At 43.4% G+C, this 19,852-nt stretch overlaps 1 protein-coding gene across 10 annotated transcripts in view; it reads left to right on the top strand.

Annotated features, from left to right (window-relative positions):
* ATXN1 (ataxin 1) overlaps window positions 1–19,852 on the top strand; it is a 386,007-nt gene that overhangs the window by 232,516 nt on the left and 133,639 nt on the right. For all 10 annotated transcript variants that reach the window (XM_053668262.1, XM_053668256.1, XM_053668255.1 and 7 more), the window contains one exon: window positions 1,998–2,127. The gene's annotated coding sequence lies outside the window, so the exon portion shown is untranslated. The remainder of the gene's footprint in view (window positions 1–1,997; window positions 2,128–19,852) is intronic.

Raw genomic sequence — 19,852 nt, 5'->3', positions numbered from 1 at the left:
TTGCCATATAACATATTAGTTTCTGGTATACAACAGTGATTTGATAACATCTATAGATTGCGTAGTGATCACTGCAGTAACTCCAGTTAATAACCTAAGTCTGTTGCGCGTTCCTTGATTTTGACCACGGAGACCCGTTGAAATGTCCCGGAGGAAAATGGAGGTGAAATAGAGTTCGTCGTGCGTCTCTGGGTCACACAGGATGAGGTGGAGGCTGCTTCCTCCCGCTGGAAACTCAGTGCCTGGCTGACTTCTACTCATCTTTACTCCTCTGCTTAAGTGTTACTTTAGTGAGAAAAGCCTTCTGAGCCCTTCCTGCTAAATGGGTTCCCCGTTATGATCGCAAATCATGGTGCTTATTTTTTCTCTGTAATACCCATCCAGTGCTCCCATTTTATACATATACTAGAGAGAGTATACTACGATTCTTTAATGTCTGTCCCTCTTGAGGTGGTGAGAAAGGCATGGCTCTTTCCTGTTTTGTTTGCCACTGTAAACACAGAACCATGTGGATATACTGAGCACCAAGGGAAAATTTGGCAAGTGATTGAATTAATTAATAAAAAAGCACTTTGTAAACTCTATTCACTATAAAAACCGTGGTTAATCCTATCAGTAGCAGACACCTCCTTTTTCTCTTCTGTCCTCTTATTTTTAATTCTTTAGTCTGAAGTAGGTTTGTCAGTGCTTTACCAATTCCAAATCTAAGGTTTGACATGATTCGTTGTTACCTTTTTGAGATAAGGGACCACTTTTTCTCTAAAAACTGCTGCACCCGCAGTGTTAATGCTGTGATTCCCACCCCGGTTCAGCATGTGCTAATGACTTCCAGGGGCCCTCGGGGGTGATTTACTTGGGAGGCAAACGGGACCCAGGGCAGCACCGAAGCTCTGCGTCCTGTCTCCCCCACAGCCGCTCGCGTTTGTTCCTCTGCCTCAGCTGTGCTCCTCAGGAATTCCCAGTCAGTCCAAGTCGTATTGGCCCAGGAGAAGCTGTTTCTGGCTCTGTCTTCAAGGAGGGGAAAAATTAAAAATTCAGGCGTGGAAAATATTAATGATTGGAATATGAATTGGTCTTTTCTTTAAAAGCAACCAACAAAAATCATCCAGTCCTTCTTCGGCAGGTCCTTGGCGCGCCACTCGTGTGTGTAAGTGTTATCCTCGGTGGGCGGCAACGGCAGGCAGCCAGGTGGAACGTTTCTCAGTCCCGTGAACCTCCAGGGCACCGAACACGCCATTGGAGGGTGCCGTGTGGCCTGCGCCGAGCCATGATGTGCCTGCACAGGCCTCTCTCACCACCTTCCTCTCCTTCCTCTTTCCTTCCTGCACCAGGCCCTCAATGTCTTTCTTCCTGAGATTTCAGACGCCTTGTTTCCTGGCCCCTGCTTCTCTCAAGCCCTCCCCAGAGGGAGGAATCTTAGCACGGTGGCCCTTGCAAATGCATAGACAGACATCGGATGTCCCAGGGTCAGTGGATTGTTGGTGGCTAGCCAAGGCTGGCTTTTATATTCTGCCTCAGAGCTCAGTGGCAGGCTTATTATCACTAATAATCATACTTTGCATTTACATAGTGCCTTTCTTGTCAGGGACTGAGTGCTTTGCCAGAGTGATCTTATTGATCCTCCCAACAACCCAGTGAGGTGTGACCATGGGAAGAGGTCCCAGCTCCCTCCTTTTTGAAGAGAGTAAAACCAAGTGGCTTACTTTGAGGCTGTGTCACAAATTTGCATCTCAGCTGGGGTGCATATGAAGTCTCCCAGAATTGGCTTCCCCTTCACCGGGGGACAGGGAGGAATGGGAAAAGGCTGGTATGCCATGCTGCTGTGTCTCCTGGGGCAAGAGCAAAGCCATTGAATTTCTTTTTTGCAAAATGGTCCTGGAAAATAGTCTTTGGTGAATGATCAATTGGTTTAATTGATTGTGAACTTCCTTTGTGTTAAGATAACGAGATATTTGATGATGCATTTACCTTTTTCTTTCTCTTCTGTTCCATGCTAGGTTTTTCTCACTTCTCTGTGAAAGGAGGAAAGAACACGCCGCCGAGCCCAGGAGCACTGCAGCTTCTTGTGGGAAGTGCCCATGGTGAAGGAAGGCTGGGGCACCCGGTGAACAGCGCACAGTGAATGTTGTAAGTTAGCAAGAGCATCTGTGGCGGCTTGCCTTGCATGGAGTTGTGAATCACTGCACGCCACCGAGCCGGGGTGGCGAGGGGGCGTTCGTGTTAGCGCTAGGTGATCGTTCAGTTCATTTCTTTTTTAGGGGAGAGGTTCTGTTTATTTGCTGCGAACTTGCCTTTCTCTCAGCTTCCATGGGGCATTTCTCATTTTCTCCTTCTGGAATAAAAGAATGGACTACAGGGATTCTTTCATTACAGGAATGCCCTTCTTCCTAGTACAAATAGTATCAAGTTTACAGCATCCTCGCAATTCTTTCGGGTTGATGGGTAGGGGAGGTCACAGTCTCCAGGCTAAGACTTAGCAACCAGGGTTACCACCAGCAGTTATTTTTACTAATGGAAAGTTTTTTATTGGAATGGATTTTTCTGGCTTTCAAAAACCTGAGATATACAAGTATAGTCAGTTGTTTTGGGTGCTTCTCATATTCAAAATTGGCTGACTTACGGGTTTGTATGAGGCTGCTGGGTTGGGATTTTGAGATTGGTCAGGCAGTTCCTGTGGGTCAGCGGCGGGTCGCCTTTCACGAAGCCTTTTAGGACCAAGCCGGTGAGGAGACAGCACATGATTGGCGTCGAAGGGCGTATCTGCCACGGATGGCACCTAGGGGTTTGACCAGCTCTGCCTTCTGGAGATTTTACCTCATTGCCAGACTGTGTCGCCAAAACAGGTTTAGGAGAGTTTGGCCAGGAAAGAATATTGCTACAGGAAACCCATAATGGCCTAGGAACCTGTTCCCTTCAAATTTTAGAACTGAAGAGCCAACTTTGACTAGGGTATACATACACATACACGCGAACATATACACACTTAGTGTATAGATATACTTAAGTATATATACACGCACTTAATAAATATTATATATTTGTGTGTATGTATTATATATACATAAGTGTATATATTTGTATATGTACACACGTATATATATGTATGTGTGTATATATAAATAACTATATATTAAGTTTTTAGCTTCTTAATAACTCAGTCAGGAACCTTTTCCAGGTATTTATTACCTATTTTTTTCCAGTTTCATAAGAGATTTTGAAAAGCAAGCTGCAGTAATTTGAGGGTATATATCAGGGAGAAAAAGCATCAACATTGAAAAGAAAAATTTCCACCAAATTTTTTTAATTTCATGGTTTTCTAAATACTTTTATTAATGCATGCATATATATCCATATAGATGCGTTAAGTACTCATATTAACTACCTTTATTAAATTCAAAATCTCCTAGTACATCCAAGTGAAGGGACTGTGAGAGGTGCTGGTGCTTTACTGTGTTGCTGTTTGTATGTATGAGTACATTGGTTCTGGTGGAAAGTCCACAGCACCCGAATCCATCACCCTGGATTCTATTGCTGGTCCTCTTGTCAAGTTTGCAGCCTTGGGCAAGTCACTGGTCCCCATGCAGTGTTATTTTGTGAGTCTCTGGATTGCTTGCTGCTACTTGCTTAGTGATCCGCTGACATCTTGGTTTGGGCTCTCCATAAAGGGCAGAGCGTTGTGTAAGGCTCGTTAATACTTAATAAAAAGGATCTCTTATTCTGAAAGTTTCTACCACTGTTACGGAATAATTTCGGGCTCTATTTGGATTTCAGTGCTCTAGTAGTAGTGTGTTTTACCAGAAATTATTTTCTCAATCAGGTAGCTGTAAGGCTGTCCCTCTGACGATGTTCTTTAAACCATTTTCATCCTAGGACACACGTGTCTATGGAAGAGTGGTTTGGATTTCGTGTTACATGTAAGTGGGTACCACAGCCACTGTACTGCCATCAAGACAGCTTTTGTTTTGAACCTTGTGGGTTTTTATTTTTTTAGCCATTGGTTTGAACTGCTCATGTGATACCATATCGAGCCCTAAATATTAAGTGAGGTTTTCAAAGAAGTTCTGAATGTAAACTTTAAGATACCACATGGCCAACTTAAAGTCATTTAAAAATCCTTCTATAAACGGGGTAGTTTGAGAGAGAGGAAGAAAATTCTAAATTCTAACCTACTGCTTTCGAACTAAGAACTTTATCTTCCAAATTGCATTTACTTGGACAGTGGCGAGGGCAGGGGATGTCCCAGTCTTCTCAGTAAATTTTAAAATTAGTAACTTTTAAAAGTCTCGATGCATTCGTACAAGTCTGAGTTTATACTTCCCCTTTACTTGGGTGGCCCAAGTCCTTTGCCACTACAGTAGGAAGGCAGGAGATTTTCAGAGAATGTGTTTTTGCACATAGATGGGGTGGGGTGGTGGGCATGTGACTAGTAATCATGGCAGCCATTGAATTCGTGGTGTTGGCCCCCAGCAGCCTTTGCACACTGCACCCAAACTCGTTACCTCTATGGCACTCCTCTCCTTGCCCCTGTGAACGACTTCTCAGACCTGCCACCATCTTTCTAACAGGTGGACTTTGCTCCTCAGAGTGTCTCAGTCTGGCTTGAAGATGTGGTATCTTGTACTCGAAAGGAGACTGAGTTTTCACACTTAACAGGTTAAGCGGAGCCTCCCAAGGCCCCTCGGGCCTATTTTATGTTGAGTCACAGGAGAGAGTTGAGTTAGAACTGAGTTCTGGTGATCCTTCTGACTCCAGGTGGCTCACGTAGCATAAAGTATCCATCTCGGATGAGGCAGAGTAGACCTTCAGGTGCCCTTGTTTGGCTTCTAAAAGTCTATGATTTGACACAACTTTAATTTACAGCTGTTTTTTAAATGCTGAGCACAGTATTAAGGTTTAAAAAAAAGCGTTATTTTTTTCTGTCGCTGTCATGATATTCCTTCCCCAGGCACCATGTGACAGTACAAAGGTGTTGATTCGGGGGCTACAAATACCATTTTAGTCATTTATATTTAGGATCCACACCCAATGGTCTTTTTGAAAATGAAGTGTGAGCCACTTTTGAAATTAACTTTTTAAAAAGTATCTACCTTCATACTCAAATATTGCCTCGTATATAAGCAAGGAGGTGGTGGGGTCTGTCCTTCTTTCCTAAGCCCTCTGCCTCCTTAAACAGGACTTCTCAAGTTACGCTTTCAGAGTGGCCTTCCCTGACCTGGGTGAAATAGCACCCACCCCAACCCTCTCTGTCATCTAGCTTACTTTATTTTATTTTTTAATCATCCATCTCCTTAACTAGACTGTAAGTTTCGTGAAAGCAAGGCTTATTATTTCTTTTCCGGTGCATCTACAAGACCTAACATGCTGACTGAGCACTGAGTAAATACCTGAGTATGTGCCTGGGCTTCTGTGTGTGGGCCCAGCTGTCAGTAAAAAAAACCAAAACGTGAAGTTCTGATGAGCATTGGTTGGGGGCTGGCCTAGAGGGACTAGGCTCTTTTCTTTAATTCTTAGAAGTAGATGCTGAATGTTGATACGTTTAAATAAATGTGGGAAAGGAAACTATTTGCTTTAAAAAAGGCTTTATAGAACTATCAATAGAGTTTGGGGATTTTCTTATGTATGTTTTTTTTTATTCTGTACTTCGTGTGTTTCCTCTGCTTTTCCATTTGAGTGGTTTGCTTTATAGCTTTGCCGTGAGCAGCCTGCCCGGTGTTCTGGGGAAGGCGGTGGTTTTGCTGGTTTTGCCTCTTCTAATCACATCACTTTATAGCCACGTAGGTTACAGTTATTCCCCAACTGGGAAACAGGCTCGAGTGTGCTGAACCTGCCTTGAAACTTGGCCTTTGCTGCGTAGCATCATGTTCATTTTGTTTCCTTTTGGGTGACATGCAGCTGGGAATGAAGTGGTCTGCCCACACCACTTAAGTTCATCTCGAGCCGGTGTGGTGGAGAAGGGGAGGGTCACAGAAGTCAGGGAGGCGTCATTCCACATGGCTCGTGCAGATCACAGCGATAACGGCTTCTTGAATTTTGTTGACTTATCGGCCCCCTTTTCAGAAGAACCGTTCTGAGCACCAGAGGCACATACTCCTGGGAGGCAATGGGAAGACTAAAATAAACACCTCTGTGCCTGTTTGCACAGTATTATGCTGTCTTCATAAGCTTAGAAAAATGGAAGCTGATTTCTAGTCTCCAGAGTAAGGGAATTACACATACACCCTCTAATATGAGTGGTTTGGGAATTTCTGTCATGTCTGTCAATTTGTACCTTTTAGATTTGCCACCTGTAATACCGAATTCTCAAGCATTATCATCTAAAAAAAACTGAGATAGAGAAGGGGGTTAGGAGGGAAGGGGACACCTTACTGTTAGATAAGTGAGGAAAAGTAGTCTCATTTTTCTCGCCGCCCCTCCTTATAACGGGCTTGAAATCGGCCTGCATATCGTAAAGGCTCTGACTGAGCACATTGCACACTAGTGTAGCCTGAAGTTCTCTAGGATTTTCTCTTTTACCCATTGTTTTCTATTCCCTAGACGTTTTCCAATTGCTTCTCATTGACAGTCTCATTAATTCCTGGCCGTTGCCCCTTTGGTGGGGCCTTTGCATGGGCTGCTGCTTTTGAGAATTAGTGTCAGAATGACTTCCTGAGTCCGTTGGCAAAGTCTAGCACATCCCAGACACACCCTTTCCCCTCAGGGTCCTCATCCCTAAATGCTCAGCCTCCTCCTCGCAGCATCTAGGGCGGGCAGAGGAAACACACTGAATGCCCGAGAGTCGAGGAAGGGAGGATGCCCAGGCATTCTCTGCACTGCTGGTGCTCTGTGGGGGAAGAACGCAGCAACAGCCTGCTCAGACTGCTTTCTAACTGAATAGTGCTGAGGTAGGTTTTGTGTTCTACTTCAGTGTAGAATTCATTTAAAAAATACTGTTTATTAAAGGAGAGTGTGTGTTAAGGAAGCGGGCTGAGGACACAGTGATGGGTGATCTGTACTGGCCGTCCTCTGAGATGCCACTCTCACAGACCACCATGGGAGGTCGTGAGTCAGGCGCCCTGTACGGGATGGTGGACACGCGTCCTCGGGGTGGCAGCTGCATTCGGCCTGGACGCAGAGGTGGTATTTCAACGTGATGGATGTGTGTACTTTGAGGCAGCAAAGGAGGGAAAGAAGAGAAAACTAGGCTTTTATTTAATTGTTTCTACATCTAGGCAGGTGAGAGCTCAGGGTCAGACTTCTTTCCATCAGAAACAACCACTAAGAAAGATACAGAATGGGGATTTGTTGCTCCTGGGAACCATTCTCCTTTCGGGTGATGTTATGTATTCATTTTCAAAAGCTGAAGCAAGAACTTGGGCCACTTAAGAACTGATGCCTCTCAACCCTATTAAGTACAGTGGCCATCATAAACAAAGCAACAAACAACAAGTATTGGAGAGGTTGTGGAGAAAAGGGGACCCTAGTTCACTGTTGGTGGGATTGCAGACTGGTGCAACCACTGTGGAAAACAGTATGGAATTTTCTCATAAAAGTAAAAATGGACCTGCCTTTTGACCCAGCAATTCCACTGCTAGGATTATATCCTAAGAACCCTGAAACATCAATCCAAAAGAACCTATGCACCCCAATGTTCATAGAAGCACAATTTACAATAGTCAAGTGCTAGAAGCAACCTAGGTGCCCATCAGTAAATGAATGGATCCAAAAACTATGGTACATTTACACAATGGAATTCTATGCAGCAGAAAGAAGGAGCTCCTACCCTTTGCAACAGCGTGGATGGAACTGGAAAGCATTATGCTCAGTGAAATAAGCCAGGCAGTGAAAGACAAATACCATATGATCTCACCTTTAACTGGAACCTAAACAACAAGACAAACAAACAAGCAAAATATAACCAAAGACACTGAAATAGAGAACAGGCTGACAGTGACCAAAGGGGAGAAGGGAGGGAATTTTCGGGGAAAAAGGGAAAGGATTTACAAGAACAAGTGTAAAGGACACATGGACAAAAACTAAGGGGGATGGAAATGGGAGGGAGGTGGGGAGCATGGGGGGTGAGCTGGGATGGGAGTAAAAGACAGAAAACTGTACTTGAACAACAATTAAAATAAATTAATTAATAAATTTTTTAAAAAAACTGTGGTGTTTTCAACATGAACTATGAACAGAAAACATACACAAAACTAAAAAATGTAGTCTCGAGAGGTGCACCTTTGAAGTGCTCACTGTTTAAGAGCCAGTATGCATGCAAGAAGGCAGGGCAAGGTGGCCGGGTGGGGCTGCTGCTGGGAAGAAAGGGACTCAGCCACTGAAAATTCTCCCAGATAGAGATCAAGTAATTGCCACCTTTTTGACACCTCAGAGGCTGGTCCACTCCATCCTCTTTCTTAAAAATTATTGATGTATTCCATTTCTCACAAAGTATGGCATACCATAGGATTTGAATTATTTTCATTGTTCTTTAAAAGGTTGTTATCTCTCTTTTGCTTTCTTACAAAGTAGTGAAGCCCAAATAGGAACTAAATAACATTGTTTTGTCATAAAGCCAAAACAAAATAAGTTGGTTCTTACTAGAAAATAAATTGTTCCTTGGGATTAAGGTAAAAAGACAAATAGAAAGATAATTTCATTCTTTTAAATTTCTCCAATTAAATTCCTTCAATTTTTTACTTTTATAAAATAATTAAATCTTAATACTAGAAAACCATTTGGCCACATAGTTTTCAATGGCAGCTCTGTAACAAGTCATGCTGGGTGGACTCTTGGGTTGAGAGAATGAATCCATCTTGTGTATATCTTGAGGATTATGTTAACCTTTTGTAGATACCTGAGTATGTTACATGATTCAGAAAAAGTAATTTTCTTTTTAAAAATTTTTCTTTTTTTAATGTTTAAGTATATTTTATTGATTATGCTGTTATGGTTGTCTCATTTTTTCTTCTCTTTACCCCCCTCCACCCTACACCTCCCTCCCACCCACCAGCATTCCCCCGCTTCTAGTTCATGTCCGTGGGTCATACATATAAGTTCCTTGGCTTCTCCATTTCCCATACTATTCCTAACCTCCCCCTGTTATTTTCTACCTACCAATTATACTTCTTATTCCCTGTACCTTTTTCCCGCATTCTCCCCCACCCCTTCGCCACTGATAGTCCTCCATGTGATCTCCATTTCTGTGAGTCTGTTCCTGTTCTAGTTGTTTGCTTAGTTTGTTTTTGTTTAGGTTCAGTCATTGATAATTGTGAGTTTGTTGTCATTTCACTGTTCATAATTTTAATCTTTTTCTTAGATAAGTCCCTTTAACATTTCATAGAATAAGGGCATGGTGATGATGAACTCCTTTAACTTAACCTTATCTGGGAAGCACTTTATCTGCCCTTCCATTCTATTTTTTTAAATATTTTATTTATTTATTTTCAGAGAGAGGAGAAGGGAAGGAGAAAGAGAGGGAGAGAAACATCAGTGTGTGGTTGCCTCTCATGTGTCCCCCACTGGGAACTGGCCTGCAACCCAGGCATGTGCCCTGACTGGGAATTGAACCACGATCGCATGGTTCTCAGGCCCGCGCTCAATCCACTGAGCTACACCAGCCAGGGCTGCCCTTCCATTCTGAATGATAGCTTTGCTGAATAGAATAACAAGTATAAAGTGCTTTTTAGGAGAGATAGTAAAATTAGGTGTTTGTAACCCATGTTGGAGGAAGTTAGTTGTTCAATGTCATCTATCCTATTTCTGCTTTCATTTTGAAACAATTTTCTTAAGTAGAGTCCCCAAAATGAAAATTCTAATGGGATACAGACGTCAATCTCCTTTAGAATCTTTTTCAAAACTGTGCCATGTTCTGTATATCATGCTCTTTGGAGTCTTATCCTCTTCTTCCACCTCTAAATCCCACTCCTTTCCCAATACCTTTTCCGCACAATGTCTTGTGACATTTCCCTTCCAACTCCAAGTGTGTGGCAGCAGGACAGGTCGGACTTGCCCAGGGATGCTGGCAAGATCCCTGCACAGAGGCTGGCCTGGGTTATATCTTTCATTCTGCACAGAAGCCATCTTCGCAGACATCGGGACACTTGTGCTTTGTGCATCTAGAAATGAAAACATGCTTGCTAAAAGCATTTTCTAAAATTTCCATTAGGATGCTCTTCATTTCATTTTGCTTTTTTTTTTTTTCTGCTCAAACCATTGTAGCTTTCACAGAACTGAAAAAATTGTAATTTCTCCACAGCTAAAATCCAAGACTTGAACAAGTCAGTCTTAATGCCTGGGGCTCCTACGAGTTGCTACCCATTATAAGCATTATAAAACTTACCCTGCAGAACAAAAAGAACTGAGCAGGGATTCTTCCCTTTTTCTACTGTGGCAAAGCCCTAGTTTTCCAGGCTCCTTTGCCTTTTGTTCTCCAAGAAAAGGGGGCATGAGATGAGGGTGCTATTGTTCAGAAAGGGGACAGCTATTGCCTGTACGGGAAGATTTCTCCCCCTGCCCTTTTGCATCCTCAGTTGCTCTACCTGTGTCTGGCTGTCCTGCTTCTGCTATGAACAGCCTTCCTTTCCCCACACTCAGGAGACTGATAAATTAAATACACAAATGTCAATTGGTTCTTCCACAGCCGTCAGCTCCACAATTCAGAATAGAGTCATTCAACCTTTATCTTAAGTGAGTTTCTTGCCCCTCCTTTGTCACCGGCACATCAAGCACAAGTGTAGATTAAAGGATAGTCTGGCAAGGTGAGAGCTGTCCACTGGGTAACATTAGTCCATCACTCCCCTTCAGCAAAGCAGATGAGCTGTCAGTCGGTATCTTGCTGTCACTGGAGTTTGCAATCCAGGTTCCCAGCTCTGCTGGTGATCTATTTCTGTGTCCCAGCAATGATGCCAGTTGTCCTGGCAACTTGCTGGCTGACACATCCCTAAAGACAAACAAGGAAGTGGCAGTGCAAGAGGGGGGCCTCCAGAGGGTCAGAAGAGAGTTGGCAGTCACCTCGCTCGAAGAGGATTTTCCATTTCCTTCATCTGGGCAGGCCTCCAGAAAAAGGATGTCAGTCAGTGTCACGGGAGTGTCACTTAACTAAGGATGGTGGACCACATGGTCTTTCTGGTACAGATAGCATCCTATGGAGAGTGACGCACCAATTAATGGGTACTCCAGGCAGAATGGAGGGGTCTGCCGGGCCAGGATGTTAGGCGATCTCAGAGCAAAGGATGGTATCAGTTTTTCTTGCTGACCACTAGAATCAAGTGGACGTTCTAGCTGTGTATCAGAACTGGCCTTCAGAGTTGGGGATATGGGTCAATGTTAGGGATCAGAGGTCAAGAAGGGGAGGATGAAGGGAAACATCACTACAGTCGATCTTGGCTTCTTTTCCTATTGACAGGTCTGGCTGAAAATCAGTCTGGTGTAACTAGAGCTTTCTTACTGGGCTCCAGTAATTTATCCGTGTGCCCAGCATTGAAAAGGAACACTGTTCCCCTTGTCCTCTTCTTCGTAATTACTCTCCTCCTCTGTTTATGTCAAATTGAACTGGCACTAAATGACCTTCCCCTGTTCTCTGATTTGGATCCAAAAGAACATAGAAGTCCTAAGAATTAAACCTTCAAGTCCCTAACCTAGCTGGCCCTGCCTGGATTAAGTCTAAAATTAGGCAGTCACTTGACCCTGGATGTCTTGGGCTCCTCATTCCATAGCCACTCTTCTGTGGAACCCCCGAGCTAGCCACTGCAGGTGATGCTTTCTTCTCAGAATGTCTGTGTCTGTGTCGGCATGGTGTTGTCAGGACACTTTTCATAGAGAAAGAACTAGGGGAGGGTTGACCTGCAAACCTTGTTGGGAGATGGGGAGTAAGAGGGTCTGGTGACCGGAATGTCCCCAGAGCATTTGAAACCTACAAATGGCATAAAATGTTATTAGCACCTTAAGTTCCATTACCGGAAGGACTTCTGTGCTCTCAGAGACCTAGTACTGTTTGCTCCACGGCATGTGACTGCCCATACTTAGCTGAGGCAGTCAGTCACAGGTAGCTGTGCCTTCGCTCTGGGGAATCCGGTTGGGGTGTAACTGAACATTTCTCACACCCTTTAGGTACTTCATGACTATCAGTTCCCTCTTTCATGCCTGGAAGAAGGATAGGTATTGAAGATCTGGGACTGGGGTTAAGAGAAATGGTGTTTGCACAAGGTGGTTTTTTGGTACTTTCAGAGCAATCTACATTTCTAAAAAGCTTCTTAACAAATAGAAGTTTAAAAATCAGTTTTGTTTGACAAGTGTGTGGGGTGCCCAGTGGGTCATCATTTTAAGCTGTTGAAATGGATTAAACTTTGGAAGACACTGTGTGTTCCTAGAACAATAAACACCTATTGGGTGCACTTTGATATTGTAGAGAAGTAGAGCTGTTTTTTAAAGGTCATTATGTAACTCAGTTTCAATGTGTGGTGGTAAATATTCATCATCCCTCATGGTGCAGCGAAGATGGTTCTCTCATGTTGCTGTGAATAATAAATACAACTCATGTGAATTTCATGGAGTTGGAAGATGAAAATTCTTCTCTAGATTCGATCATTTCCTTTTTAAAAAGAAATTTGATAAAGCAGATGACGACCCAAGTAGGTCTCACAGACTTCACGCCTCATATTTTTCTCTCCACAACCTATGTAGATATACAGTGATTGGAAGCACATCTAGAGTAGAAAGAACCTGTTCTTTCTCTCTCTTGGATTTGTTATCATCAGTCACAAAAGTAAGTGTGGTCTAAATATTAATAACTTGGGAGATGATGGAGAAACCTTGGGCTTGGCCCAGGATCGGGAGCTGCAGGCCAAGAATGGGCGCCCGGGTTCTCATCCTGTTCCTGCCCCTCCGAGGCCGCTGGCAAGCTGCGTGCTGACTCTGTGCCTTCACTTCTTCGTCTTCCATAGGAAGACAGTTACCACTTTCACACAACAGCCTCAGATTTAAATAGGCAGGGTGAGGCAAAAGTAGGTTAGCAATTGTTCGTATGGAAAATAAGACAATAATTAATCAATAATAATACAAGAATAGACTCCGTTTCCATACTCACAACTGTAAACCTACTTTTGCCCCATGCTGTACTAGTCCAAATAGGAGGCTTTTGGAATCATATCTGGGTTCAAATCTCAGCCCTGCCACCCATTAACTGTGTGTGTCCTTGAGGAACTGGCCCAGCTTCCCTGAGTCTTACCTACCTCCTCTGTGAAGTAGGGCGGATCATTACCCAACCTGAAGGACTGTTGAGAGGATTAAATGAGATGTGGGTTAAGTTTTAGCCCAGTGATTTCTCTCTAGTGACTGTGGCAGCTTTAATGGTGTTTGCATGAGAGACATTTCGCAGAACAAAATTTATCATGATGTGTTGCCGAAATCAACAGGTGACCAATTGCAACTTGCTAATCTCTTTGTAACAGAGACATTTCTTCTGTAAAATGAATTATCATTAACTGTTAATTGCACTTGCTAACCACTTTGTAGAGATATGTCCTGTGTAATACGAATTGTCATTAACTGTCAAGTCACTGCGTTGACAGTGAAGTCAGTTGTGAATTGTTAAAGCCTTCCGCTTCTCTGATATACATAGTAGAGAATGACACTGGTGAAGATGACAACACTGTCAGAAATATCCATGTGCATATGCTGAGGGCCTTGGAATTTTAGGTGAATTTTTTCATACTAGTCAAACTGAAAGGCATAGTGAGTTTGGAAGGTATGATATGGTCTTATCTATAAAAAGAATAGGGAGATTCCCAAAGGCTACTCATATGAGTGAAACTCTAAAAAAAGAAAAACATTAAAAAATGTATTTTGATGTAGTTAACATATCTAAGTGGTGATCGGTAAAAATGATCTAGTCTAATTCCTTGAAATTAAGGATAAAACAACTGGGAGATAGATGTATACACATTGCATTCCTGTATCTTCTTTTGGCAAATATTCACTGAGTGTGTGCTCTAGGCAAGGCAGCTTTCAGTCACGGGACAGAAAGATGAAGAAATAGGCAGCTGTGTCCCGCTGTGGCCAGTGCTCTTTCATTGGAACTCACGAGAAGCCCTGGATGCTAACAGTGTGGCATTTTCTGGGGTGAGGGGAGCCTTCGTCCTGAGGCTGGGAGCTTTTAACTAGGAAGGACCGTGAGCATATCAGTTGACATATACTGTGTACAAGCAACCCTGACATTAGTGGCTTTAAACAAAAAATATAAATAAGCAACATATTATTTCTTACGATTCTGTGGGTTAGCTGGGCTCTTCTAGCGTGCTGGGACTGACTGGACTATGGCCTCACTCACATGTCGAGCTGCGGTGAGGCTGGTTGACCGGAGGGAGAGCGGAGCTTCAGCTGGGGCAGCTTGTCCCTGCTCCATGTGGTGTCTCATCCCCCAGCGGGCTAGCCTGAGCTCCTTCGTGTGGTGATCTCAGGCTTCCCAAGGGCAGCAGGAGAGGACAAACTAGCACACAAGTACTTTTCACCCTCTGCTCCCAAGGTGTATGCTAATTTCCCTTTGGCCAAAGCAAGTCACTTCATAAGCAAGTCCCAGGTTCAAGGGCTGGAGGAAACACCAGCTTTAGTCACGTGGTAGACAACACGTGCCAGGCTCAGAGGTAAGAGAGAACACAGCATGTTGGGAAACCACACGTAGCCCACAGTGGCCCGAGGAGAGAAGGTGAGAAGTGTCAGGAAAGGGCCAAATAATGCAGTGTCTTTTCAGCAGGCTCTGCGGAGGAGTTTGGAGTTTACCTGGGAGACAGGAGAACAGTCATTGACAGATCTTAAGCAAGATATTGACATGATCAATGAGATACACAGACACTTGGTTAGATGGCTAAAGCCTAAAAACACGTGTTAGCCCAGACAATTCAGGGTGGTCCCCAAGAGGCATCCCAGGAAAGTATTGCAGCCGAGAGGTGGTTCCAGGTCCACGTGTGCTTTCTAAATAGCGTCACCAGGAAAGAGGGCAGAAGCCCTGAAGGCCTGTCTGCCGGACAGGCTCAGGGCGTGAGGACTGTCCATATAGAATTAGCTGAGGGCGTGGCGAGGACTCGGAGCACACTGAGGGAGCTGGACCTTGCCAGCAGTGGTCATCCCAGGATCCTGCGAGACTCCAGTGTCCTGGGGGTCTAAATAGATACCTACTGGTGGGCTGATTGCAAAATGGCCTCTGAAAGTCTATTTTCCAGTAGGCAGTGTTATAGTAGAGCCCCAGCCGAAGACTCTTCCTCCCCCAGGGCCGCAGATTACACAGTGTGCTCCGGGGCCCTTGGGCTCCCTGAAAAAATCCTCTACCCTCAGGGCGGAACTAGTGCTTACCCATTAATTTCAAGAACTGACCTTTTAACTGGGCTATTAAGTATAACTCTTTAAAAATACTAAAATAGAAATGACTTTCATTTCACTAAATTCAAGTCACCGAGAGTGAGAACTTGTGGTTTTCACCGGTTCAATCGGGGAGCCAGTTTGTTGTCACTGAAACTGACAACATCGAGTGGGAGTAGCAGGGTACTTTTCAGGCCTGGGCTTTTAACTCACATGTTAAAATGCTGTGTCTTGTAGATAAAAAATGGGGAGGGGACCTACAAGAGCATTAAGCAGATAATAATTTGCTGCGTTTTCTTTCTGCTTTTTCAGTAAAACACACACACACAGAAGAGTGTAGACAGGGTAGTGCAGGCTGCTGGGATGGCCTCTGGTTTCCGCTTTTTTTTTGCCTGGAGGGACACCTTCCTTACTCACATAATTGTGAAGAGGTAGAAATCAAGGAGAGAGAATGAAAGAAGGAAAATAAAAACCTCAGAACGGACTCCTTTCAGGGCAGGTAGGCCACTGTTACAGCGCAGGGTCCTCACGTTTTCTCCACCTCAAGAGTTTTAACTGCCTTGTATAAATCGGCTTCCTGTGAGACGGACACTTGGCCCAGCTGCGTTCACGCGTCGCTTTCTGCTCGCTGATAGGTTATGTCAGCACCGAATGCAGTCAGGGGTGCTGCTCCGCATGCCTGGTGCTGGTGGCTTAGCTCCTGTGCACTCCAGGTGTAGTCACCAGGCTCCATTACCTACCGGAGTGAGGTGCATTTTCAAAGACTGGAGAGGTTTTGAGAAAAACCCCAGCGGTGAGTCAGAGGCTGAAGGCATTCGTTTGCTGCTGAGCAACAGCAAGCGTTTTAGACATTCTTATCAGAGTCTTGGTTAACAATTATGTGGAAGACTGATAAAGAAATGTGTGATAGGGGACCTCATAATTTGAAGTGCCCAAATTGGGTGAGCGTCATTATCATGTGAAATGGAAATGAAAACATGGCATGTTTGGGAATTCCTGGTCCTGCTTATTTGCTTTAATAGCAGATCAGTACATCAACACTGACTCACTGTAGTCGGTACTGAGAGGAAGATAGGGTTTGCTGTGCTCAGTTCGGTCTGGCTTCCTGCTTGGAGTCTGGAACAAGTGCCAGGAGAAGGAGGAGCTGGCAGTATAGGTGACTGGAGGAGTGTCTAACTGCCATGTTCTGTTTTGTTTTTGGTAGAAGCCCATGCCCTTACATGTAGTTTCATGTGAAATAGTCATAAATACTTATCCAATCTATACTAGAATATACAGAGTATAGAGGAAGAAAATAGAATCTTATTTTTAGAAGTGGGGTGAAGATGCAGGTGTGTATACTCTGCCACCTGTGTATCATTTCACTAGGTGTTGTCAGCTGATTTTCTTACCCACCTGTGCTTCCTATGGTACTTAAGCAGTGGAACCAGACTAATCCACAAGGGACATGGGTCCCAATTAAAGTCAATGCTGTGATCAAAACCACCTGCTGTCATTTGCTCTATAAAAAATTTCAATAATATAGTGAACTCTGCCTCCTTGATTAATATATAGAGGCAGTAATTTTAATCTAACATGATGTGGTGACTGGTGAAATAATACCTATGAAGTATTCTGAGCATCTTCTACAGAAAAATAGGCTATCCCAAATCAGAATATTCTTGCTCTCCCACTTTTCTTTTATGTGAACTCTCTCTCTCTCTCTCTCTCTCTCTCTCTCTCTCTCTCTCTCACACACACACACACACACCTGGGGCTGCCTGGCATGTTCTACTGAAAGCAGCCCAGCTACAGAGAGCGTGGCAACCTTGCATACAACTGGCTTTCCAGCCTTAGTCTCTGGTAAGGACCTAGGCCATAGCTGGGGCCATAGTTTTCACTCATCTCAACAGGAGCACGCCTGTGACTCAGTCTGTCTTATCTATCCCATCATTCTTAGAAAGGGACTCTTCAAACTAAACCTACTCAAGGTAGTAAACCAGAAATGCAGTGCCCCAAGGCATACGCATCTACTTATTACATCTCAATTTTCAATTTACAAGCCATTTTTCAGTTTATGAAACTCAAAACTCAAATTTGATTCCATGATTAAATATATAGCTGTGGTTAAACGTTGCTTAGCAGAAGCTGTGCTTGTCTTCTGATGAAACTCTTTTCAAGTTTTCCAGTGCGGATTTGTTCCTGCTGCTGGGCTTCTTTCACGTAGGAGGGAGAGGGTCGGAATGAGAAGGCTCAGGAAGCTGCTGTGAAACCTGGGGTCGGAGGTTGTCTGTGGCCCAGGAAAATCTCCAAGTCGGCCCGGTTTGATTTCAGCAGTTCTGCCTGTCTCTTAGGGGTCTTGTCTCCCTCTTTTCCCTTTTGGATGTGCTCTTTCCTCTCTTCCAGTGCCTCACATCACTTCGTGTGCCTTGGTTGACCTGTGAAGAAACACAGTTGGATAAAGACACCTTAAGCTGATTAAACTGATAGAGACCTGGGCCAGGATAATTGCATTTTACAAGGGCTTGGGGACCCAAGGATTGGGGTTTTTTTAATGGTGTGATTTCAGCTGATCCTTGGCAGGGAGATCTTTCGGGTGTCATTTTTTCGAATATATTTGGAAGCAAGCAGCTGCCCACCTGGTCAGTGAATACTATCCATCCTGCCTTCTATCCAATAACATTCCATATAAATAACTGTTCACTTAAGCTAAGTTGGCATATGTTAGGGGGGAATCCCCCCAAACAGAATTTATTTATAAAAAGTTGTGTATTTATTCTTACATGTTTAAACTTCAGTCACCTTGAAAATACTCTTCATTTGATGCAGTACACCTATTGAGAATGTGTTTCTACTGCTCAAAACAGTTTTGAATAGTTTTTATTTTGATGCCCTTTAGTGCTTCTGCATTTTTTTGTTTCACCTCCTTATCATTGGCAAAACATTTCCCTTTGAGGAATTTTTTCATCTGGGGAAATAGAAAACAAGTGGTTGGGGTAAGATTGGGTGAATAGGGAGGGTGGGGCAGGGGGGTCGTACTGGTGTTTTGTTAAAAAACTGCTGAACACTCTGAAGAGGTGTGGGCAGGTGCGCTCGTAAAGCACCCATCATGAAATGGGCAAACGCATGCAAAGAGTCTTCAAAACAAATTTACTGAAGCTGAATGCAGCCTCTCACAACAATGCCAACTGGTACATGGCTACAGATGGGTTCCTAGAGCACTCACCTAGTGGGGGGAAACTGTACTGGAAGGGGCCCACCCTCCAGAAGATAATTCCAGTTTGGGGGGGTCTCCCCCTCATAAACTTCAAAGATATGGTATACTTTACCAACTTCCCTCTTTTTTTCGGATTTTTAACATTGTGATAAAATACATATAAAGTGATATTTGTCATCATTTTTAAGTTCAATGTGCAACACCGTACTCAGGTACAGTTCAGAGGAATTAAACACATTTGCATTGTTGTGAAACCATTGTCACCATCCACCTTCAGAATGCTTGTTTATCTTCCAGACTGACGCTCTGTACCATCCAACACTAACTCCCCACCCCCACTTCTCCTAAGCCCCGGTAAGCACCCTTCTACTTTCCGTCTATGAATTTGACCTACTCTAGGGACCACAGATAAGTGGAACCGTACAGTGTTTGAGTTTTTGTGATTGATTTATTTTATGTAGCATAAAGCACTCAAGGTTATCGATGTTGTAGCATGAGTCAGAAGTTCCTTCCTTTTAAAGGCTGAATAATATTCCATTGTATGGACATACCACATTTCGTTTATCCATTCATTCATCAGTGAACACTTGGGTTGCTTCCACTTCTTTGCTATTGTGAGTAATGCTGCAGTGAACACATATGTGCAAATGCCCGTTCTAAAATTCTTCATGAAAAAAATAATAAAATAAATAAAATTCTTCACGAAATTTCTTTTATGTTCTTACTAAATACAGTGTTTGAGGAAGGTATGTACCCACCTTCTTGGAACCTTTGATATGATAGAACTAGGTATACTTTGTGCCTAGTAGTGTTAATGGAAGTATCTTGTCTGCCAGTCTCTCATCTAATACCTGAAATGTACTGATAGCAGTTTGGTCCTCAAATATTGAGTAAAAATCTTTCCCTTGTTTTCTATTAAAATGCAAATGATCCCAGAACAAAAGCCACAGAAAAGATATTAGCACCTTCTCCTGGATTAGTTTGATCAGATCTTATCTTAGAAGTTTTTCTGCTCCCCTCCCTAGTTCTTCACACTTCTTTTTATATCTGTTCCTCATCCATTGCCTTGCATCATTCCTGTACCATACCATATTAAAATTACTTACTTATTTTTGCTTCTCTTGATAGAATAGGAGCTTCTTAAGGACAGGATCCTTTGTATACTTTCCGTTGCTTTAGCAGGTTCTAGTAAAATGTCACACATAGACAACTCTAAATAAACCATTGCTTGCTTGCTTGCTTCCTTTATTCATTCATCAGGCATTTTAATGAGTGCCCATGCTATCTGCAAGTGAATCTTGCAATTTTCCCTTTTTAGAAGTTTAGGTGGCC

The sequence above is a fragment of the Artibeus jamaicensis genome, unplaced genomic scaffold (genome assembly GCF_021234435.1).
Source record: "Artibeus jamaicensis isolate MK-2021 breed Jamaican fruit bat unplaced genomic scaffold, CSHL_Jam_final contig_482, whole genome shotgun sequence".
NCBI lineage: Eukaryota > Metazoa > Chordata > Mammalia > Chiroptera > Phyllostomidae > Artibeus > Artibeus jamaicensis.
The sequence above is the reverse complement of the archived record's forward strand: the minus strand, read 5'-3'. Positions and strand labels throughout refer to the sequence as shown.